Below are 25,245 nucleotides of genomic sequence, written 5' to 3'. Positions count from 1 at the left end.
ACCTTGCAGTAATAGTGGATATTCTGCAAAATTTTGCAGTAGATGCCAATATTACCTTATGATATCTTGAGGTAGTCGCATTTAATATTAATATTCGGAAGATCACGTTAAAGGTAGTCATCTTGTCAAAGTAGCAAGACGTAGACCTCACAATATTGATGGATAATCTGCAAATTATGCAGTAGATGCCACCATTACCTTGTGATTCACAAATAAATGCGGATAGTCATATTGAGTATGACACTTCATAATTCATATTTGAATTACAATTAAATTTGCAAGAAGAAAAAAATCAGTTGCAAAAATTATAGTTGTTCTCCTAAAACGTATGCCTTAGGAAACATTTGTAGCAAAGACATATATAATGTCTTAAATTCCGAAGGAATAAATTTACGGAAAACATTCTTTTGCATTAGCATTACTTTGGTAATACATATAGATGCAAAATTTAATAATTTACATATATCTATATATAATATATGAAGATATGAGGCTTCAAATGATATTTTACAAGATGTAAAATGACGCATAATTTATGCAGTTTTGGAAGACATAAAAGCCTAACCTGAGAGGAAAAGAAAAGTCAGAGGGCTAGCTGCAAAACTGTGAAAGGATAAGATTCCTCATCGCTTCCGTTCTTGTGTGTGGATGGTAAATCACTTGATTCGCTTGATTTCTCCTGTTCTAGGCCAATATGGCCGCCGTTGTGGCACCCCGGAAGGCTGATGCGCAAGAAAGCGATGTGGAGAAGCCTCGTCCTCGCTGGGAGGAGACAGGCCGAGGGCCATGATTGCGTGCCGCTGGTCGTGAAGACCAGTGCGCCGCCACCGCCGCCTTGGGAGCGATGCTGCCGCCGCGTTCATGCCATCGCCAGCCGTAGCCAAGAAAAGGAGAGGGAGGGGTGGCGCTGGAGTATGCGCCGCCGCTGAACGACGAGGTACGCTGGCCGGAGCCGATGTCGCTTGTTCTCGTGCTTCTGTTTAAGGGAATAAAAAGAAATGGAGAACGGCTGTAATCTTCGGCATGTGAAGAACAAATTTATTGGAATTTGTTGTCATTCCTCATCTTCTGGTCTTGTTCTTGATGCCGATTTTACTTCTTCACTCTGTTTGATCAATCCATCTCGCCACGCGCACATGCCCGATGGAGCAATTCACAAAACGCAAGTATTTATTAGATCTTTGATTGATTGCAGGAAGACAAAACAAATTGAACAATCTTCTGATCGGATTTTCCTCTTCTACGGATGTACGCATGACCATGGATTCTTGCCATGGACAGGATTGTGGCTGATTGAATCAGTAGCGACATGCTTTCTCCTCTTATCGTGTGGCCATTTTCTCGACGGAGAGCAAAAGTGCGTGATAACCTGTTTAAAGTAAAAAGTAAAGAACGAGAGAATTGAATGAAAGATGATTTGTTAGTCTTTATTGATGATAGAAGTGGGGTATTTATATCCAGGCGAAAGTACACATGATGCTTGGCGGTCAAGTAAACACATAATTACTTAAGAGCCAAGGAATTACATAGTTGCCTTGAGAACCAAGAAAGTACATGGTTGCTTGAGAACCAAGCAACCTATCTAACAGTTAACTTAATCCTAATTAGCTTAATTAATAAGCAACTATTCTATTCTTAACACTTCTCTCAGCAAGCTTCTAAATTTTGTTGCCTGATTAACCGGAGTATATTGCCCCCAGACGATAAAAAAGATGTTGCCTGATTAACGATCAATTGTATACAGAGATCGAGAGGCAGCGTGCATGCATGCTGCGCGCAGTCAGTCGAATCCAATGCCTGCGTTTGCATGCATCAGTACAGCCACTGACAGGCGTTCTTCCCGGGGTCGAGCGCCTAGATCATGGCGCCGCGAAATGCATGCATGCACGCACGCATACGGACGAGAAGATCGAAGCAATGAAGTCGCCATGCGGCCGGACGGTGACAGCGCGGTGTCGCCTGAGCTTTTCGGGAGGCCGCAGCAGTGCGTAGTGCTAGTGCCATCAGAGAAAGCCAGCGATCGATCGGTCGGTCCACGCGCGCGTGCCATGCATGGCGCATGCAAGCATGCACGCCCACGCTCGTACGCACGCACTCTCATCAGATGTGGATTGACGGATCGACTGATGGATGGAAGCATCTCATGTGTGTACGTACTACGTGCCACCCCATCAGTGGCTCCGACGGACATCCTCCGACCGGTTTGCCTCCGTGGGCAGGCAGCCTAATCTAGCTTACACGCCTTTCCCAGCAGGGAACATATGACTTTAAACAACAAATTTTCGCGCTTGAACTTTGATACTCCTCCTACACCTTTTGCCCCCTCGATCACCGCAGGGAAGAGAGAGGAGAGAGAGGGGATGGTCCCTGGGCAACGGGTCTCAGGGAGTTGGGTGGTATGGCACAGCTCATTCAAGTAGGGCACGATTTGCGGACACCGCAATCGATGCATTTGACGGTCGTGCTTTCCTGCCTGAACCAACCAACGTCCACCACCATGCCGTGTGTATGCATATACATATACGCGCATGTACGTCTTGGTTTGAAGAAAATCTTCTGAAACGACTCCAAACCTAGCTAGGTGTATGCCAAAGACTAGCTTGAGAATCATATTCATATACTAGCAAGATGCCCGTGCGTTGCACGAAACATCAAAATCTTGTGGGAGAAAAGAATGAACGAGGGAAGGCCTTATCTGCAAATGTGAAGAGAAGTGCGGGTAAATTGTCATAGTTTCCTTCCTATCCGGTAGATATAGATCGCACGGCCTATATTGCAGGATGCCAGGCACACCATCATCACCAACTCTACTTTTTATAAGAGTAGATAAATATAGCACGTCTACCTATACTAACGGCATCTCTGATCAAATGATTGATCACGTATCACGCATGCAAATATCTCATCTAAATATCGGAGTGTCACTATCTTATGCGAACAAGAAATTACACCCATCTGATCTGATGAGATCTGACCTAGGCAGAAATATCTGTACACTGCGTACACAGTAGGGTAGCTCTACAAAGATGCCAAAATACAACAGTTTTTCGCCACAGTACAACAGGGGCCACGCGCAATGGGCCGCGCAAGATGCTAGATACTCTACGTATATTAGTATGGTTTTGTACTAGTGTGTGAGTTCGTACATGCATGGAGCTCATATCCATTTGCATCAATAACAGCAGCAGCAGGAAATGCATACAGAAGAACTGCACAGGCTTCTAATACCACACCTGACACATCACATGCATCGCGATGTTTTAATCCATTTTCTTCTTCGCCTTGTGCATGCACACTGTTTTAAGGTAGCACAAAGACAGAGCTGTACATGCATCAATGCATGCACACATAGGAAGCAGCGGGAAGGACTAAGTGCAGACGGTAGCATGGCCAAAGGACAGCTAAAACTGATGAAGGCCAAAGAAGAAGGCTGGCTGAGGCAGTCTTTTCGCTATCATGGAACTTGCAAAACAAAGGGGGCCCTTCTCTCTCGTGGCATCAGAAGTCGGGGCTTTCCATTTCCATGTAGACTAAAAGACTCCTGCAAGCCCTTGTTTCGTGGACCAACCTTTTCTACCCTTGCCTTCACCGGTTCCCCCCTCTCTCTCTCTCTCTCTCTCTCTCTCTCTCTCTGCTCCCCTCCTATACAGCTACTCATCACGCAATGCACATCAGCCAGCTCAGAAGCCTCAGATCATGACATCCCTGCTTAATAATGCCACAATAGCTAGATGTAAGTCGCCTGAATTTATAATTTGGGTCAGTTGAATTTCCAGTGAAGGAACTAATAGCCAAAGAGAAGGAAGGAGCTCGCGGGAGAAACCTCTGGGTCTATCTTAGGGTGACAGACGACCCCATAATCTATCTTAGGGGTAGGGGGTGGTCAGTGGCGAATCTTGGAAGAAAATGAAGTGGGGCTCAAAGTTACCGATGTGAAAAAAAACCACTAACTCTTAGTTTTTTAGCTCAAATAAGGTTAATTTTTTGTTATATGAGGCTGGACTGAATACTAGTAAAAAAAATCCAGTTTTTGGAGGGGGGGCTCAAGCCTGTTGAAGCACCCCCCTTAGATTCGCCACTGGGGGTGGTGCAGGTTCACTGGACAAAACTGGCCACCACCGGGGCTAGAGGGATGGCTGGGGACGGAGGAAGCATGGCGGTGGGCAGCGGTTGACGGGAGGGCGGGGCGGTGAGGCTGGTGCAGGAGTGCCGCTGGATGCAGGCGGTCCGGCCGATGGTCCGTGGGGGCGGTTGGGGAAGAAGTCGTCGGGAAGTTGAAGAAAGGATCCGGTTGTTCGTTTTGCATTTGATGACTAGAAAGAAACGACTAACCTAGTTTCAGTTTCAGTGGACTTACACCTAGCCACTCCCTAATAATGCATGCTATTGAGCAAATCACACACAAGTTTACTAAATCCCCCACCCCCCACACACATGCGCGCGCGCACACAACTAACACTCACAAGGTCACAACCACTAGCGGAGCTAGACAAGAACTTTTTTGGGGTTGGGGGGGAGGGGGGGAGGGTTTAATCATTCACGTTTTTACCAAGGCTGGGAGCATGGCCCCTACTGGCTTGAACATTGCTCCACCGCTAATAACACCACCACACAGGCACTCACACAATGTCCACTAAAAACCGGAGTCGTCGAGTTTGAAGATTGACGAAATCACCATTGTCATCTCGCCATCGACGATGAATATGTCGCCTACCCTGAAAGAATAATATGTCATCATAAGACACACGGGACGTCTGATCTAGGGTCTAATCCTCATCGGACCAAGAGTACAACCAAATAACTTTTTTTGTGCCTTCTGGTACGGAATTACAAGTTAAATTGAACAGAAACACATATTTGGGTTAGTATAAATAAAAACACAAAATGCCATTATAAAAATTATAAAAATACCGCTATGGTAATATTTACCAAACATATAGTTGTATTTGATCATTCCAAATTGTTATGACCTGTACCAACCAATATACGCAATTCATTTATTTATTAATAATTCCTAGGGTTTTTACATATAAAATGTGTGCCTTGAACTGAATCCACAAGGTATTGATATTTAGGAAGTGCAATTCCATTTTGATCTGATCAACGGTTGGAAATAACAAAATTTAAGAATAATCCACACAAGGTACATTCAAGTAGATTTACAAGTTTTTTTTATTTGAAAAGGGTAGATGTGTTATTGAAGTGAAACCCTAGGAAAGTACAACAAACCTAACGTTCATATAAATCACCAATCATCCTGTTTTTTCATGGATATACGTAAGCGTCTCTTTCCTTTTCTTATATTTTCGGTTCTTATCTTCATTTATCTTGATACTTCAATAATAAGTTGTCAACTTTATTGGTATTTCCCCTCAATTTTCTCTAGGTTCTCTTGATATTAAAAAAGTGTGTTGACAAACCACGTAGACCATCAATCTAAACTCTTTGAGAACTATATGGACTATGACATGTTTGAGATGGGCTAACAATATTGTTTCACATAAATCTACCTATATATATATAGCTTATTCTACACCCCCTAGTAACGCTATATACAAAATCTAGTAAAATGTGTATAAAATGTAGTAATTCAGAAAATATGTTTTTTTTACTACCAAAGTTCATAACTTATTGCATTTTTACGAAAATTACTATATTTTACTAAGCAAACTATGGAACCAAAATGTGCACGCATATATATAGTAATTGTATGCCATACTTAGCCTTCAAACAAGCATACCTTTGTTAATTAAAAACAAGCATATCATGTGATTCTAAACTATTAGAAATTGTTCCTTCCGACTCCTAGAGTATTTGCAAACACATGGGATAGATCAAGATAGCTCTAGGTGATTTGTGACAGACTAATTTTCGCCATTCTGCATGGGGAAATCGACATGTTTCTCAAATCTCAATTGACCTCAGCTTGCATACATCGAGCTACCTTGCTGGTGTAGAATAGGAGAACTTCCACAGAGGTGGTCAGGCAGTTGGTGGAGAACGTTCACTGAAGAATCTGGTTGTTCTTCTCATGTTTCTCCTCTAGCATGTTGCCGCCTGTTATAAATTTTATTTGAGAAGGAGGTTGAAACCCTCAGCCCCTGCATCATTGCAATGCACACATGCATTATTTATTAATCATTCAGCAGAGTACATAATAAAGACAACCACGGGCTAAACAATACAAAGATACGAAATAAACACATATGACTAAGTCTACTTCTTCGCAACAGCGTTTTCAAGAAGAAATAAGCGTCCTTGCGCCATCGTCGTGTTGTCCGACCTAAGACGACCTGAACAAGGATATTCATCCTGGTTGCCGACCAGCCAGTGAAGACCGTGTGCCGCCTGTTATGTTTTACATCTGCCGGTTCGATGTGTTGGTCTTGCACATTGGGCTGCCATGGCAGCGTTTTGAACACAGAGGATGAGTCCCTTCACGGGCATCCGATGGTAAAAACCTTGACAACATAGAGAAAAGATTAGCACATGACTCGCACAAAAAGGAGACAGAAGAGTATCATACGTACAATAAAAGTAGCTCGACGCATGGTACCCACGACCAGACGGCATACGTACACCGATACAGGCAGGCTCAGCCGGGTGTGGGCGCATCAAACGGCGCGCTGGCGCGTGCCTGTGCTAGCTATGGATGGATGGCCGGAGGAGGACCACGCGCGCATGCACCTCCGGATTATCTTTCCTGTGAGCTAGCTAGCCAAGGCACCCCGCGCATGACACGCATATAATGTTAGCAGCTAGCTAGCTAGCCAGGCACCGGCTATGCAGCCATAGGTGAGGTAGCGAGCCGCTATCACACACTCGATCGTACATCGATCTCTTCTCCCGATCGTGCAGGAGCCGTACCGCTGTTGCTCGATCCGGCCGAGACGCGCAGAGACCAGGTCAGGGCCTGGTTAGTGTACTGGCCGGGCCATGCTTCTACAACGTGTCCTTGATGTGGGCTCGGGACCTCCTCATCACAGCCCATCATAATTGGTGGTCCACTCACCCCCAGCCTGCGCGCGCGCATGCCTCCTCCCTCACCTCCGGCCGGCCATCCACACCCTCGCAGCAGTGCCTGTCGCTCCCTCTCTCGATGCTCACACTGGACATCGATCTCTACATTATGATCTGCTCAGGTAAGGGTTAATTGGTGCAAGCTGCTGCAGTACAATGTCAAAAAGGTTCGAACATCGAGCGACGCATGGATTGTATTTACTTGGCCGCAGCTCCCTGCAGGTATGTGCCACAGCTATGTCCGTATATGTGCTGAACGAGACAGTGGTGAATTTATGACGAAGATGCTGAAAAGACCACCAGACATGGGATTAATGTTGATGCCAGAAACTACGAATGTACACGACGCATGATAGATTGGCAGCTGTAGCGACCCGATCCGAATGGATCAAATCTCTGTGCTTAAGTGTCATCCCTGGATCGGTATGCTGACACACACAGTACTTGAGGATTTATAACTCAGGTAAATCACATGTATAAAGTAACGTAAACACTATTACCTCAATCCAAATAGCGGAAGTAACAAGGTTGTGGATTCCCATCAACACCAACGGCAAAGTTGAGTGTAGAAATCGTAACCCTAACGTATCACTTACTCGTCATAAGAATCCTGCAACATGAAACGTTGCAGCCCGAAAACGGGTCAGCACATGGAATATGCTGGCAAATACACACCATAGAAAAATGATGAACAAAGGCTATCACTACATGCATATATGGCTGGTGGAAAAGCTCTATGGTTATAATGTTTTTGCGAAAAGCCAATTTTCCCCTACTGCAAGGAATAAATTTTATTTAACTATCGTGGTGGTTGTGAAACATTGAGATGGTTGACAGCATCTCAATCCCAATTAAGTATCATCATTAACCCAACAAGATTAATTAAAGTAACATGATGAGATCAACATGATAATCCAAGTACTAGATACTCAAGATGTCCATAACCGGGGACACGGCTAATCATGATTAGTTTGTACACTCTGCAGAGGTTTGTGCACTTTTTCCCACAAGACTCGATCTCCTCCGTTGGATTTCTCGCACTACATGGTGTTTGAGAAACGGATGATCGAGACACAGTCTTTCAGAAGCGTTAGCACCTTACGATGGGTAGACCGTACCACCTACATCCCCTACATCTGCTAGTCTACCACTGTAAGAGTTCACACGACTTAATCAACTATGCTAGAGCCCATAATAGCATGTGGCTGCACACGGAAGTTTCTAGCATGAATAATCTTATGATCCCTTTGAACCTGGGTGGCGGTCCAAAAGAAAACAAGCAATCCTGGAATACCCAGGTATCTCAATCCACCCAGATGTGAGTTTTAGTTGCCGCCTTAAGTTTAACCATTAATTAACAATCTCACATCTGTCATGGTAACACTCAAACCCAATCCACGTCTACTAGCATGGCATAACAAAATAAGCAAACGTAGAAGTAACTCCCAAGGGTTTGATAATAAACAGGTGATAGGTACTACCTCAACTACTTCCCAATACCCACAGTTTAATTAGATCCTAACCATGCAATGTTTGAGGATTGATCTAATGCAATAAAAATTGGGTATGGAAAAGTATGATCAAAGTGTTACTTGCCTGGAATGTTGATGAAGATGATTCGCACTCAATACTCTGGATAGATCTACTCGTCACACTCCGGTCAATCTATCGTAAGCAAGCAATGGTAACCACACATAAGCAATCACTCAAAAGATCACAAAGAACGAAGAAGATACTTCGGAAAACACCAAAACCAAGCAATTAACTCTTGCAACATAAAACAATTTCTAACAGTACCAAAATTATGTGAATTTGGCCTTATCAGAAAGTTTAGGTCAAGAGCTTCGCTTTGCAAGAAGAATCAACTCAAACGGAGTTACGGAACTTAAGTTATGAACAAAAAAAGTTTGAATTCAAATCTGATCTAATTCAAATTTTTAAAACTTTCAAAACATGTTCAAGTTGTTTTACTGGATAGAGGAGATCATAACGAAGAAGTGGGCGTTGGTTTCGTTGGATTTGGATACACGAGTAAAAAGTGGTGAACGTTTAAAGATTAGGGACTAATCGGTGAAAAAAACTAATTACAAACGGGTCCCTGGCCGAAAATAACCGAAAAAAAGAAAAAGAAAGACTAAAAAGTGAACGTTCGTTTCCTATCCCTATCCAGCGAACATTCCCTTAATAAAAACTAAACGAAGAAGAAAGAAAAAAACAGGAGGGTCTGGATCGTTGGATCCAGATCCAACGGCAAGGAGAGGCGGCGGTTACCGCGGCGGCGGGTCGTCGGCGGCGAGGAAGAACGGCGGCGGCGGCATCGGATGCGAACGGCGAGGGGACTCCGGTGGTCGACGAGGCCGGCAAAGGGGTCGGGGAGAGGCGGCGCAGTGCGGCGGAGCTGATGGTGGCGACGGCGGTGGTCCACGGCGACGGGACGGAGCGGGGCGGCGGCAGCGGATCTCGTCGGAGTTTGCAACTCCGGCGAGGGTATGCGGGGCGTCGGCGGCGGCGGCTTGAGGAGGGGAACGGGGCCGGGCTCCGGTATTTATGGAGGGGCAGAGAGGGCAGCGTGGCTTGTGGGAGGGGGCGGCAAAGGAGGCGGCGGTGGTGTCCGATCTGGACACGGCGGCGGGGCGGCGCTGCTCGGGACTCCTGTCCCGAGCTCGGTGGCGGGGCGCTGGCCGGCTGGGCCACGGCCTGGCGAACTGGGCCGGCCCGGTCCGGTCGGTCCTAAAGTTTTTTTTTACAAACATTTTTTTCAGACAACGAGAAAAAAAATTATATAGGCATATAATATATCACAATTTTCAGAAAAAGATTTTCTATGATATGAACATTTTTGTAAGATCAAGTAAAATACACACAAATTTAAATAAAACAAAGAGTGCCACTGGTGCAATAAAATCCAATAAAAATCATTTAAAAAATACCAAAATTAATTCAAATTTATTTCTCTCCAATTTTCTGATGTAGGGAATCATGTTACCCTATTTTCCATATATTTTGTTTTTGGAGAAAAATAATTTGAATAAAATCCAAATAACTCCAAATTGATAATAAATTCAATGGGACTTTGAATTTAATCCTTTGAAACTCCCAACTCATATTTCATATGTTTTTATGAAGTCATTTTATCTTCGCTCGTGAAAATCGTTGAGTTGCATAAAGTTTCAGAATTGGAAATATTCTCAAATGAAATTCAATTATTTTCAACACCCCTTGTCATTTAAATAAATGGAAGAAGTCATGTCATCTTCTCTCCAGGGTTTTGTGGTGAAAAGAATTTGAATTCACGGAGATCATAAAAGCAAAAATGAAAGTTTGGGAAAGTCCTTTTATTCCCTCTCATTTAACTTTCAAAAGATTTCGAATTCACTCACTTTCAGTCAATCAATCAAACAATCAATCCAATCTATCTGTTTATTATGACATTTCAAAATTTAGAATTTTGGGATGTTACAGCAGCGGTACGGGCATATGCTCGATACGGGCAGAAAAACTTAAGAGGACCACCGGCTACGAGAGAGAGATCCATCCATCGGCAGGAAAATCTCTTCCATCGCCCCTCCTGTCTTTCTATATTGATGCCATTGCATCCATAACTAACTATGCTCCGTAATTCCGTATACAGATCGCCGTTGGAGGTGAAGGTACGCGCAAATGTATGCGTACGTAGTGCTCCTTAATTGGGCAGGCTAGACGCCTTTCTGATTACATTTAGGGGAGGACGTACGTACGCCTTTTTATTGAGCACAACTTCATTGCACTAGTCGTTGTACGTACACATGCATGTAGCTAGCGCAAGCATGCATGCGGTCCTGTGCGCAGCGCGCAGGCAGCAGGCATGCGTACGTACGTAGGAGTACGTACTGAACGGCGCACATATGTAAAGTCCTAACTGCACAGCATCAGATGACGTAATAAACAGGGCCGTGGCACCAAAATTCTCATCTCTCCTGGTAGGACAGGATAAATGTGTTATTAGAGAGGGCGGAGACTTTCTGAAACAACAACCTTAATAAAAGCCTCTGCACTTGTGTCCCTCCGACCTGTGCAGCGAGGAGCAGATCCACCGCTAGGCACAGGCACTGGCTCGATCGATCGGTCCATGAGGTGGCAATGACGGGGAGATCTGCTGGACGTATGTTACGTGCGTAGTACTACGTTGGTTCCCCTCTAGCTAGTCCCTGTAGATCATCGCCCGCCACTACCGATCTCTTTCTCAGCCCCAGGCCACGTCTTTCTTAGGTTTAATTGGTGCATGTGATCAGATCGATGGAAGCCAATCCAACCACATCCCAACAAGCTGCATTATTATGACCCGTGCCCAGACCGTGCAATTTGCAACTCCATGAGACCATGAGAGTGTGTGTGTGTGTGTCGATGTGAGAGTGTGTGTGTGAGAGAGAGTGGTGTGGCATCTGTGTAGAGAGAGAGAGAGAGAGAGAGAGAGAGAGAGAGAGAGCGCGCTTGGTGAGCTGGGTGTCCTGGCCAAAGAAACAAAGCTGGGGGACTACACTGGTGGTGCATGCATGCAGATGCAGGAGAGGGTGGGAGGACCCAAACAATTCCTACCAATTCCGGGCAGAGAGGGCCCGGGCCGAGGCCCACCGCCGCGACGGGCCCCCTCGGCTGCGCGCCCTGACGAAACCGTTGAGCTCTCCCCCGTTGCGTCGCTTTCGCTCGCCGACGGTCCCCCATACTTCCGGGCTCCGTCCCATGGTCGACCTGTGTCAGCCTCTTTGTGTTCCGTCTCGGCCTCGACCGAACTGTACTATATATTTCTCAAAAAAAAGTTAACTGTATATATCCCCCATCCCCTCCCTGCCATGGTGTGTTTGGGCACGGATACCACCAAATTATCCCGGTTCATGACAATGACATGGGATTTCCCGATAAAATGTAAGATGATGCGATTAACTCCGTCATAAAAGCGACGGGAAAAAAGGCAGCAGGTGATCGGCACCCGGTAGATTAGACAGCTTTTTTCTAAGAAAACTTCCAATCTATTCATCTTCAATCATGGCAATACAACGGACACCAGAAATAATAAAAATTACATTCAGGTCCGTAGACCACCTAGCAACGACTACAAGCACTGAAGCGAGTCGAAGGCGCACCGCCGTCATCGCCCCTCCCTCGTCGGAGCCGGGCAAAACCTGTTGTAGTAGACAACTACTACATTCTTTTTAGGGAGTTTAAAGGCACAGTGGTAAAAAAAAACTGTGCTGCATTCTTGTGCACATTTACCTGCGACATTTTTTTGCCAGGAACATAAACCGTGTGCATTTACAAAAAAAGGCTGGCGGTTTCGTACAGGCGTGTTCAATTATTGGTATAATCAAGCTGCACTCTCAAGTCTCAACTCCCAACACATCGACATACCGGAAGAAATGATGTTTTTAGTTTAATTAGTTATTAACTGACAGTATTGTCCTACACATAGGCCGGCCTCCAATTAAAGTAACATCAATTCTCGCGGCTACTCACGCAGGTGATGAGGCCTGCCTACATGGTGTTCTTAGCTGTTTGAGTAGATGTGCATGTGCCTTTTTCGCCATCAAGCTATATGTCCATCCGCGGACACGAAAACAATAATTTCAGTCTGGATCGGGATATCAATGTCAAGCATGTTATTACTACTCAACGCCTATTTTATGTGCGGTTGTGGGCGCGCGCATGACAGTACGTGTAACGTGTGTTGGGGTTTGCGAGACAATATTGTTTAGGTTTTCTTAATCAAAAATCCTCGTGGTGGAACCGTTCAAATTGCACGAAGAATTTCTTTTATTGAATCTTGGCGAGGAGGTTGTGACTTGTGAGGATATTCAGGTGGGAGCCGCTGAGAACAACTAGTCCACTTGGCATGAGGGGTTAGGTCTTTAGCACTTGTGATGTTTAAAGAAAATCGAAAAGGTTAGGGCATGAGTAGGGCCCGATGCATGAGTGCAAAATCATCTCTTCCTTTTTGTTTTTCTTTTTCTTTAGGGAGTTCAAAGATCTTTTTTACGGTAGGGAGTTGCAAGATCTGCATTTCTGTCAAAATCACAAGGTGCTTTCTCAATTCTCCCTTTTTTTGAGAAAAGTTTTCTCATTTCTCATACAAGTAACAGGAAATAAAGTTCTCATGGGGGCCTTGTTCGAACCTCTTGGGCCGGACAGGAGAGTTGAAAGTGATACACCGGGCCTACGGGAGCATCGCCTGAGAAAAACTTAACCTCTTACATTGTTGGAAAAACAAAAGCGTAATTTTATTAATAATTATTGAAATATCTTCATAACATTCTAATAATGGAGAAATTATTCATGTATCTAAGTATATAAATGTTCATCTCCTTTTCTCTAAATATCTATACGTAAGAAAGGTATGTGTATTTTAGAAAAAATTCACATGTTTTAGAAAATTGTTCATGTCTATCAGAATATGTGTTCATGCAATTTCAAAAAGTGTCTGCATATGTTTCTCATCAAAATCTAAAAACAAAAGGAAAAAAATAAAAGAAACAAAAAAAGAAAAGGGGGAATGTAAAAATGGAGTAAATGAAAAACAGAAAATGAAAAAAATGTAGAAAAATAGAAGAGTCGGAGCCTTGTCCTATCCCACTGATGCGTAGAGGCAGGCACGGTAAGGAAAAGATTAAAGGAAACAAAGAAGAAAAGGGGGGAAATGTAATAAGAAATAAAAAGGTAAAAAATAAAATATTAAAAAGTAATAGGAAGATAGAAGAATCGTCTGTTCTGTTTGGTCTTGGCCCATCCCAAAGGCGTGTGGGTGCATGCACCAAGATTTTCTTTGATTCATAGGATTTCCAAAACGTAGGAATAGGAAAAACGTGGGATTGGAGTCGCATGTCATCTTGAATCCTACATGATTGTGTGAGTGTTTGATTGTGCATAGGAAAAACGTAGGATTCTTTCAAAGAGGTTTGAGTGGATGGGAAATTTCCTATGAAATATAGTGCAAATGAATCCTATGGAAAAATTCTATGGTTTACAATCCTAGGAATCAAACAACCCACATAGGGAAAGACCCTAAGGATCAGAATCCTTCAAAATTCCTTTGAGAATCCTTTGAATCAAAGAAGCCCAGCGTTTATAGCGCTACTTCTAGCAGTCCTCCTACTTGGCACCTTGTGCACCTGCTACCCCAGCGGCGCTCATGCGCTAGCCCTCGTGAGCCAGACCAGCAACGACCACATGCACTCATGGGTCGGCTGCTCTCTCGATTGCTCTCCATCCCTTTCACGGTTGACTGATCGACTATTACTCGGCTAACCGTTGACTTATTAAAAACTTCATGCATTCAAAAAACTCGCAAAATTCATAAAAAAATTAATGGATTTAAACAATAATGAACCAGAAAATCTCTTCAGTATAAACAAATTCAGAAATGTTTTCAAAAAACGCAAAATTGAAATAAAAATATATTTTTTGAAAAAACTCATGGATTAAAAAATGTGAAAAAAATGAACAGTTCATAAATTTGAAAAAGTTCATAGAAATGGAAAAACATTGCGAATAAAACAGAGTTCACAAATTTTTAAAAATACACAAATTTAAGAAATGACCACAAAAAAGTAAGTTTGCGAATTTGAAAAGAATGAAAATCATTCTCGAATTTTGAAGAAGTTCAAAATTTTAGAATACTTTTGAATTTAAAAAATGTTTATGAAGTTGTAAAAGGTTTCATGAATTTGAAAATAGTTCGTGATTTTAGAAAACAATAGTATTTTTAATAAAAAAATTAAAAATAGAAAACAAATAAATAAATAACAGAACAAAAAAGGTTGAAAGAACCCAACAAAAACCCATCCCGCTTAACCGGTGGGACCTTCTAGAAGGTTCACAAAACAGGTGGGAGAGAAAGAATGGTTTCGCGACCCACTTTAGACTAGCGAACCAGGGGTCTGCGTGTGTTATTGTTTACTATCTTTTTGGTGCTTAAGGCGCAAAATAAAATTCGACTGGTGCTAGGCTTACCTGTACACAGCGCATACCCCCCCCCCCCCCCCCCCTCCCTTCGCATCATTTCAAGGGGCCGACCCATCTAGGGCTCGAGCTGGAAGGAGCAAAGCTCCTTAGTTTTTAGAAGCTGCCATAAGCTTCCTGGCCGGTTTAGGGAAGCTTCCGGTCATTCTTTTTTCTTTTTTTGTTTTCTGGTCCGGTGCTAATTCGGATTTTTCTTTTTATTTTAATTTCCTTTTTCATTTCATTTTTATTTTTTCATTTTTTGTGCTTTTTTAATGCATGATATTTTATTTGAATTCATGAAAAATTCCCCAACTCTTGATTTTTTTAAATATAATGATTTTTTTCTAAAATCTATGAACTTTTTCAAGGTCGCTTTTGCTTCAAATATGTGAACTTTTTTCTCAAATTTGTGAACTTTTTTCCTCAAAATCATAAACTGCTTGAAAATCCGTGGAACATGCAATTTTTTTTTCAAATTATTAAACTTTTTTAAAATTCATGAACTTTTCGGAATACATGAACTTTTTAAAACTCATGAAATTTTTGGAAAAGTCAACCTTCAAGTGAATTGTCAACAGACTTTTTTGAAATTTATAAAAAAAATTAGTTTCATTTTGTCAAAAGTTAACAGTCTATTCATCAACCGTCAACCAGTTAACTAAGTGTGCCTACCGTTGCTAGGTCGGCCATAGCGATGGGGTGTGAGCGCCAGCTCGATAGCTAGCGCTATAAGCGCTGACCAGGAGCTTTCACACTTACACTAACACTTTATGTGTTGGATATATGATTTCACAACTAAAATCGAAAATCATTTGGAGGCCCATATGGATTCTATGGAAACTCCCCTTGGGCGTTTAACGTGCCACATATAGGCTAAACCGAAAAGGCACACACCCCATCCTATGTTCATTTTCTAAGTGGGTGGGCCCATCAATGGTAGAGTATCTTAAACTGGTTTTGTGCTTCAAGAAGTCTTTCACCAGGTTTTTGAAATTCATGAATTTTCAGATTCATGAACTTTTCAAATCCATGTTATTTTTAAAATGTGTGACTTTTCAATTAAACAATTTTTTTTGAATTCTCTAAGTCTTTTTAAATTCGACGGCTCGCTTATCCAATTTGCAAACTTTTCTCAAATTCATGAACTACTTTTCAAAATCGCTTTTTTTTTCAAACCCAACTATTTTTTCAGAGTTGCGAAAATAATCATGTTTGTGATTTATGAAAATTCATATTTTAAAAAAAATCCATGAATATTTTATCAAAGTCGTGAACATTTTTTAAGAATATATGTAAATTTTATGATTTCAGCGGGCTTTTAATAATTAACAAAAAAACAACCGATGTTTTTCAATGAAAAGTAAACAACATGTAAGAAAACACTTGCGGAAAAAAGACAACGAGCATACGTGAGCGGAAGCCGAGCGAGCATTATTGGGCTTAGCCCATTACAGGCGACGCCATGTGCGCTGTTTGCGCAACTGTCATGTTTAGCGCTAAGGAGAATAGGGGGACTAATTAGCGGGTACCCCTCCGGGGGTTTTCCAGCGGGCACCGTTTAAGCGCGGGGACGCTCTGAGTGCCGCCACATGTTGCTCGCTAGCGCACCCATGGGAAACACTTTTTTTTTTCTTTGCATGCGTTTATGGTTTTTTGGGGGGTTTCTTGTACTTTTACGCATTTTGATTTTTGCCCAGTTTCTTTTTTCGATTTCCGAAAGAAAACAAAGTTTGTCCAAACTTATTAAAATGCCATCTAGTTTCCAAGATCTCGACGCAAAATGGTTCGTGATTTGATGCACGGTCAAAAGATAAAACATTTAAAAAATAAATCTACAAAAAAGCGCAAAACTCCTAGATTGTGACGAGTGTTGCACATGCAACGTGCTACTTGTCACCGCCAAAGAAGTTGGAAGTGATTTTTGCAAGGATACCCCTTAAGTGAATACTCGTTTGTTCTAGTGGGCATCAGACCATCCCACCGGCGTCGTATAACATCTGTTATAAAATGGGGTATAGGATTTGAGAACAAGAAACTGAAAACATTTGGATGCCCATCTGGATTATGTTTAGCCGGGAAAAAAAATACTAGGACGTCCTAGTGTAGTTTTTCTTAAACTAGTATTTTCGAATACTGAATGTGAAAATGCTAGTGTAGTTTTCTTAAACTAGTATTTTCGAATAAATCATGGTTTTAAGAGTTATTGTATTTTTATAAAATTAATACGCATTTAAAAATGTCAAATTAAAAAATAACTCTAATGTTGTACAAAATAATTATGTAATTAAAATATGTTCATTGCATTTTGAAAACTTTGATGTATTCTTGAAAAAATCATGTATTTTATTCAATGTTGATGCAATTAAAAAATATTTATTTAAATAAGAAGTGGTCAACAAATTATTAAAATTGTCATATAATTATAAAAATATTCATATACTTTCATATATTTTAAAACTTATTCACACAATTTAAATAGTGCACATGCATTTTTCTAATGTTAAGTAAGTTCAAAAGTTACAAAATTTTGAAATATATTCATGCATTTTTTAAAAGATACCTTTTCTAAATTTAAAAGCAAGCAAGGAAAAAAGATCAAAGCGAAGATGACTGCAAATAGTAGTTGCTGCGAAGAAACCTATCCATTGATCATAGTTTTTTTTATATGAGAAAAAAGCCCAAAATTGCAAGGTGTAGGTGACAACGTCTAGAGATGAAGGGCATAATTTCTTTCCTTCATTGATTTTTTCCCCTTGCATGAGTGGCCCAATAGAGCATGGCATGAGCTAATACAACTTCTGGGCCATGTTGTGCATGTTGTTTGGTTGCCCACAAAGCCCGGGCTGCACTAGGGCACGAACTACCCCCAAGCGTTTGACTGCCCGCGTTTCGTGAGTTTGGGTTGGGTTGATGCACTATGTTAGTTTTGATTGCACACATTCGATCCGATGTGGTTAGCTTATCTGCTACCACCCTTGGTTAGCTGGAATGTGATCAACACCAATAAACTCGTCTAGGTCATCAAGGATGATGGTCTTCGACTCTTGGGTGTCTGAATACTCAGGGAAGGCATACCAAGAGGCTCACTAAAGCCCCTGATATGCTTGCCGGTAGTCAGATCTCAAGAGAAGATGGTCTGCATCTAAGAGTAGTTATGGATGTGCTTGTTGAGGTACTCGGCGTCCTTGAGGAGATCCCAAGAAATAAAGGTACTATTGTTAGTTGTGATTGGCATGTTAGATCAACTGAAGCAAGTGATAGGTTAGCTAACCACAATGTAGCCTTGGTAGTGATCAATGTTCAGCAGAATGGTGAAGGTGTCATGATCCCACTACGCGTTGATACGTCTCCGTCGTATCAATAATTTTTTATTGTTCCATGCCAATATTATACAACTTTCACATACTTTTGGCAATATTTTATATGACTTATTGGACTGACATATTGATCCAGTGCCCAATGCAAGTTCCTGTTTTTCGCATGTTTTTTGTTTCGCAGAATATATCCATATCAAATGAAGTCCAAACATGATAAAAATTTATGAAGAATTATTTTTTAATATATGTGAATTTTGGGATGTGGAATCAGCGTAAACAGAGGCCCACAACCCCCAAGATACACCAGGGCGTGCCCCAGGCCCAAGCGCACCCAAGTGTCTTGTGCCCTCCTCGTACGTCGCTTGGAGCTCTACTTCGGGCGCGAGGAAGCTTATATCCGGAAAAAATCATGTTAAAATCTCAATGCAATCGGAGACGGTTTTCGGCTTGATCTGCGGGACGCGAAACAGAAGAGAACAGAGAGGGAGATCCAATCTCGGAGGGGCTCCCGCCCCTCCGCCGCCATGGAGGCCATGGACAAGAGGGGGAACTCTCCTCCCATCTAGGGGGGAGGCCAATGAAGAAGAAGGAGGAGGGGGCTCTCTCCCCCTATCTCCCGGTGGCGTCGGAGTGGCACAGGGGCAAGGATCGTGACGGCGATCTACATCAAGAATCTTGCTACCGTCAACACCAACTTTCTCCCCCCTCTATGCAGCGGTGTAACACCCCTTCTCCCCGTTGTAATCTCTACTTAAACATGGTGCTCAACACTATATATTATTTCCCAATGATATGTTGTTACCCTATGATGTTTGAGTAGATTCATTTTGTCTTGTGGGCTAATCGTGATCTTGGTTGGTATGATTGTATATTTTATTTATGGTGTTCTCCTACGATGCCCTCCGTTTCACGCAAACGGAGGGATCCTCGTTGTAGGGTGTTGCAATATGTTCATGATTCATTTATTGTCGGTTGCGGGAGTGACAAAAGCCTAAACACGGATAAGTGGATTGTTGCGTATGAGAGTAAAGAGGACTTGATACTTAATGCTATGGTTGGGTTTTATGACCTTAATGATCTTTAGTAGTTGCCGATGCTTGCTAGAGTTCCAATCATAAGTGCATATGATCCAAGTAGAGAAAGAATGTTAGCTCATGCCTCTCCCTCATATAAAATTGCAAGAATGATTACCGGTCTAGTTATCGATTGCCTAGGGACAAATGACTTTCTTGTTTGACAAAAGCTATCTACTTTTATTACCTTGCAATTTATTCGTAGTTTTATTCTCGCAAAGTACTCATAGTTTTATTCTTGCAAAATAGTGCATACTTGTTTTAGGTAAAGCAAACGTCAAGTGTGCGTAGAGTTGTATCGATGGTCGATAAAACTTGAGGGAATATTTGTTCTGCCTTTAGCTCCTCGTTGGGTTTGTAGCGACCCGACCTCAGACGGTCAAGTCTCTGTGCTTAAGTGTCATCCCTGGATCGGTATTGCTGACACACACAGTACTCGAGGATTTATAACAGAGTTTAGTCACACACTTAATACATCGAATGTCTCAAAAGAGAACTTATTACAATAATATGGCTGAATGCCATCTAAATAAGATAACAGTGGAAGCTTCGAAGGTGAGGGAGTCCATCCAACTCCACGGCAATACTGAGTGCACAACAACGACCTAGCGCACCTTACTCTTCGTCTAAAAACTCTGCAACATGATACGTTGCAGCCGTGTAGGTCAGCACATGGAATATGCTGGCAAGGTAACACTATAGAGCAATGAACAGATAACAGCTAACACTACATGCTTATATGGCTGGTGGAGGCTCTATGGTTAAATTTTTGCATAAAGCTAGTTTTTCCCTACAACAAAGGAATAAATTTTACTTAACTACATAGTTGGTTGAAAATTATTGAGAAGGTACCCCCAACTCAATCCCAAAATAGTAATTATAACCCAACAAATTAATTAAATAAAGTGATGAGATCAACATAATAATTCAAACACCAGATACTCAAGATGTCCATAACCGGGGACACGGCTAACCATGATTAGTTTATACACTCTGCAGAGGTTTGCACACTTTTCCCCACAAGACTCGATCTCCTCCGTTGAATTTCTCGCACTACATGATGTTTGAGAAACGGATGACCGAGACACAGTCTTTCAGAAGCATTAAATCTTTACGATGGGTAGACCGTACCACCTACATCCCCTACATATGCTAGTCTACCACTGAAAGAGGTCACACAACATACTCAACTATGCCAGAGCCCATAATGGCTTGTGGCTGCACACGGAAGTTTCTAGCATGAATAATCTTATGATCCCTTTGAGCCTGGGTGGCAAACCATAGGATGATCACACGGGTTCCCCGGGATCTCCTTGGACAACACTGGTATATCCCCAGGTGCCCACAACCAATCCACCCAGATGTGTATTAAAGTAGCCACCTTAAGTTAACCATTAATAATAACTCTCACATCTTTCATGAATTCTCTCAAACCAAACCACGTCTACGAGAATAGCATAACAGTATAAGCATAACGTAGTAACACCCATGGTTTGAATATAAGACAATAGGTTCTACCTCATCAACTACTTCCTAATACCCACATGTTATCAAATCCTACTCATGCAATGTTTCAGGGTTGAACTAATGCATAAAAACTGGGTAATAAAGGGATATGATCAAAGTGTTACTTGCCTTGCTGACGATCGGAAAACCCTAGAGATTCGTAGTAGCAAGCCTCGCACTACGGAAACTCTATCGTGAACAAACAAAAGCATACATAAGCACTCAAGCATAGATGCACAGGTAAAACTCAAAAGAAAATATCTAAACAGAAAGTACAAGTGAAGATCTTCGATTTGCAAAAAGAATCAATCGAATCGGAATTACGAAACTCAAACTACGATCAAAAGAAGTTTTGTAACATCCCAAATTTTCAATTTGGAATGTTATACATAGATCATCATTGCATAGCATATTTTATTGCATTTTGGCAAATCCTCGATAAATCCTAAGCAACTCAAGGACCCTCGGAGAGAGTTGGGGATTTTCCCGATTTTTCATATTTGATTTTTATCAAATAATAAAACGAGGATTTTGGTTTTAATTATTTTTCTCTCCGAAAAATATTTCATATTAAAATAAATGAGAGGAGAAAATATGACTTCTCCAAAATATTGGAATATTGGAGGAAAAATATTAAAATCAAATATTGGATTTTATTCAGATTTTATTTGCAATTTTAATTGCATTAAAAAAATTGCACGTTTTCAAAACTGCATTTTTGGGCCAAGAAAATGTTCACCTTGTTCTAATTATTTTAATTAGACGGCGAAAATTTGTTTTATCATTTTTGGATTTTTATTTATTTTTCTGCGATTTTTTTAGATTCGGCGGAATATTTAAAAAAAAACCCGCGCCCGACCGGGCCTAGGCCCAGCCGCGGCAGGCCGGACCACCTCCCGTCGTCTCCCTCGCGTGCACGACGCCGCCGCTGCCCGAATCCGCCAGGAGCACGGCCGCCGCCGCCTTGCCCCCTCCCCCACGCCAGCCCCCCTCTCTTAAATACCCGCCGCCGCCCCCCCTCTCCCTCACCCCGTCCCCGCCCCAAGCCGCCGCCGCCGCCCGAGGAGCTCGCCGCCCCGCTCGCCGTACGCCGCCCCTCGCCGCGCCCGAGCCCGGCCGCCCTCGCCGAGCCCAGCCGGAGCCTCGCCCTACCCCGCCGGAGCCCGTCCCGACGAGGTACCGAGCCGCCGCCGCCTTGCCGGTTTTCAAAAAAAAAACCGTTCGTTTTTTTTTCTAAACCTAAGTTTTCGTTTTTTTTCCAGATCGGTTTATTTATTTATTTTTTCGGTTTTATTATTTAGTGAACGTTCACCGACCCGTTCGTTTTAACGAACGTGTTCGTCGGATTTTCGCTGTTAACGAACGTTCGTTCGTCTAACTGTTCGTCAGTTTTCTTTTTCGTCGGATTTTTCCGAGGTTATTCCAGATCTCGATTTCCGATCAGATCTTCGTTTTCGTTTAACTTTTCACTCGTTTATCGGAATCAGGCGATTCAATCGCCTAGAGTTTCGTCTCGAAATTCTCTTTCCGTTTAACCTACTCAAACAAGTTTAGTAAACGAAGCTTGTTCCTTTCGCTGTTTGATTTTCGTTGCTTCGTTCGATTTGATTCTTTTTGCAAACCGGAGTTCTTAAGTTGAACTTTCTGGTTGGATCTTTTATTCGAGTTTTACCTGTGCATTAGATGAGTACTTATTGTTTGCTTGTTTGTTTGCGATAGAGTACCCGGAGTGCGCCGCTTGTTACTTCGAATCTCTAGGTTACGCGGATCATCAGCAAGGCAAGTAACACTTTGATCATACTTTTCCATACCCAGTTTTTATTGCATTAGATCAATCCTCAAACATTGCATGGTTAGGATCTGATTAAACTGTGGGTATTGGGAAGTAGTTGAGGTAGTACCTATTACCTGTTTTATTTATCAAACCCTTGGGAGTTACTTCTACGTTTGCTCATATTGCCATGCTATGCTCGTAGACGTGGATTGGGTTTGAGAGATATTCATGACAGATGTGAGATTGTTAACTAATGGTTTACTTAAGGTGGCAACTAAAACTCACATCTGGGTGGATTGAGGCACCTGGAGAACCCAGTGCTGCCTGTATTTTTGGATATCCCCGAGTACCCGTGTGATCATCCTATGGACCGCCACCCAGGCTCAAAGGGATCATGAGATTATTCATGCTAGAAACTTCTGTGTGCAGCCACATGCTATTATGGGCTCTAGCATAGTTGATTAAGTTGTGTGAGCTCTTGAAGAGGTAGACTAGCAGATGTAGGGGATGTAGGTGGTACGGTCTACCCAGAGTAGAGAGTTAACGCTTCTGAAAGACTGTGTCTCGGTCATCCGTTTCTCAAACATCATGCAGTGCGAGAATCAAGCGGAGGCGATCGAGTCTTGTGGGGAAAAGTGCACAAACCTCTGTAGAGTGTACAAACTAATCATGGTTAGCCGTGTCCCCGGTTATGGACAACTTGAGTATCTAGTACCTGGATTATCATGTGAATCTTATCACCATGTTATTTTAATTAATTTTGTTGGGTTAATGATGACACTTAATTGGGATTGAGTTGGAGGTACCTTCTCAATGTTTAACAACCACCATGATAGTTTAATATAATTTATTCCTTTGCAGTAGGGAAAAATTGGCTTTTCGCAAAACTGTAACCATAGAGCTTTCCACCAGCCTTATATGCATGTAGTATAGCATTATTATGTTCATTATTCTCCATGTGTTACATTGCCAGCATATTCCATGTGCTGACCCGTTTTCGGGCTGCAACGTTTTATGTTGCAGACTTTTCAGACGACGAGTAAGGTGCCTTAGGTCGTGGTCTTATACTCAGTGATGCCGTTGGAGTTGATGGACTCACTTATCTTTGAAGCCTTCCGTTGTTACCGTTTTTAGATGGCCTTAAGCCATATTTATCATACTTATTCTCTTTTGAGATATTCGATGTAATAAGTGTGTGATTGCTACTCTGTTATAAATCCTCCATTTGTACTGTGCGTGTCAGCATTACTCATCCAGGGATGACACTGGTGCACAGCAGCACAGACTGTTTGAGGTCTGGTCGCTACAAAGGTGGTATCAGAGCCAAGTTGACTATAGGACACGACCACTAAGCTTAAACCCTAGAACACTTCTCTCTTCTCATTTCTGACCCCTCTCCACTTTCTACTCTTTTAGGAATGGCGGATGCAAGGAGCAAGTTCATGCAACCAGATGAAGATACGCCTTTTGGACGTCACTTGAAGGAAGTCACTAAGTACTTGAACATAGGAATACCAGGCATCACCGGAACCTACAACGCCACATTACCTGAAGAGGAGAGCTGGAAGATTCAAGTTCAAGTTCCAGGAAGGACGTTTGCGCCAGTCACTGAGCCTATAAAATTGGCTTTTGAAGCACCAACCTGGAGTTTAGGGAAGAGCATGGCAGCCCACATCTCTATGGGACGCATTGGAGAAGTCTACCACAGGGAGCTTAAAGATACTATTTATCAGATTTGTGGACGCCGAGACGAGCAATGGGAGATGATCAGCACCAAGAAGGATGGATCAATTGCAGCTTTCATCCAGGAGCAAAACCAACACATTCGTCGCCAGGAGAACCAGATGTGCTCAGACAAGATAGATCTGAAGAAGGCATTAACGAAGATCAAGGAGCTGGAGGAAGAACTCAAGGCTACACGCGAGGATTATTTGGAGGAAATCGTCGCGCTAGTAGGAAAGAATGACAACCTGGAGAAGAAGATTGGAGTATTCATGGGAAATCCAGTGCCAAAAGCAGAAGATGATGAATGCGCTTGCCCGGATAACTACATCATCATCGACGACACCGACTAGGACCCCAGTGAAGATGACTTTGTTGATGAAGCTGGAGCAGATATCATGGAGTCTTCAACTAATCAGAATTTCTAGTAGACCACCATATCAGTAGTAGTATTTCCCCCATTTATAGTATAGTTGAAGCACTTCTGTAACGCTAGTTAGATCGATTGTATGCCTTGTTTGAATTGATTGAGTGATATTGATTGTATTTATCTCATGAGCATATGGGTAGTGTTTTCTCTCTAGACCTCACTCTATTCTAAACTCTCATCTTTTCTAACCCATCAGATGCCTCCGAGACGCGACACCGGATTTGTTTTCCCACCGGAGATCACCCAGTTGATTCAGCAACAGAATGCCCTGATGCAAGTGTTAGTACAGAACCAAGGCAACAACAACAACAACAACCCACCACCACCACCTGTTGATCACTTAGCCCGTTTCTTGAGGCTAAATCCGCCGGTGTTTTCCAGCAGCACCGAGCCGATTGTTGCAGATGATTGGCTCCGCAAAGTTGGAAGGGA

The 25,245-nt window shown here is 42.5% G+C and overlaps 1 long non-coding RNA gene across 1 annotated transcript; it reads left to right on the top strand.

The window, feature by feature from the left end:
• Positions 1-714: 714 nt before the first annotated feature.
• On the top strand, positions 715-1,430 carry LOC120974648 (uncharacterized). Its single transcript, XR_005769996.3, has 2 exons — positions 715-937; positions 1,196-1,430. It is a non-coding gene; the product is annotated as an uncharacterized lncRNA (long non-coding RNA).
• The last annotated feature ends 23,815 nt before the right edge of the window (positions 1,431-25,245 follow it).

The sequence above is a fragment of the Aegilops tauschii genome, chromosome 2 (genome assembly GCF_002575655.3).
Source record: "Aegilops tauschii subsp. strangulata cultivar AL8/78 chromosome 2, Aet v6.0, whole genome shotgun sequence".
NCBI classification, from domain to species: Eukaryota; Viridiplantae; Streptophyta; class Magnoliopsida; order Poales; family Poaceae; genus Aegilops; species Aegilops tauschii.
The sequence above is the reverse complement of the archived record's forward strand: the minus strand, read 5'-3'. Positions and strand labels throughout refer to the sequence as shown.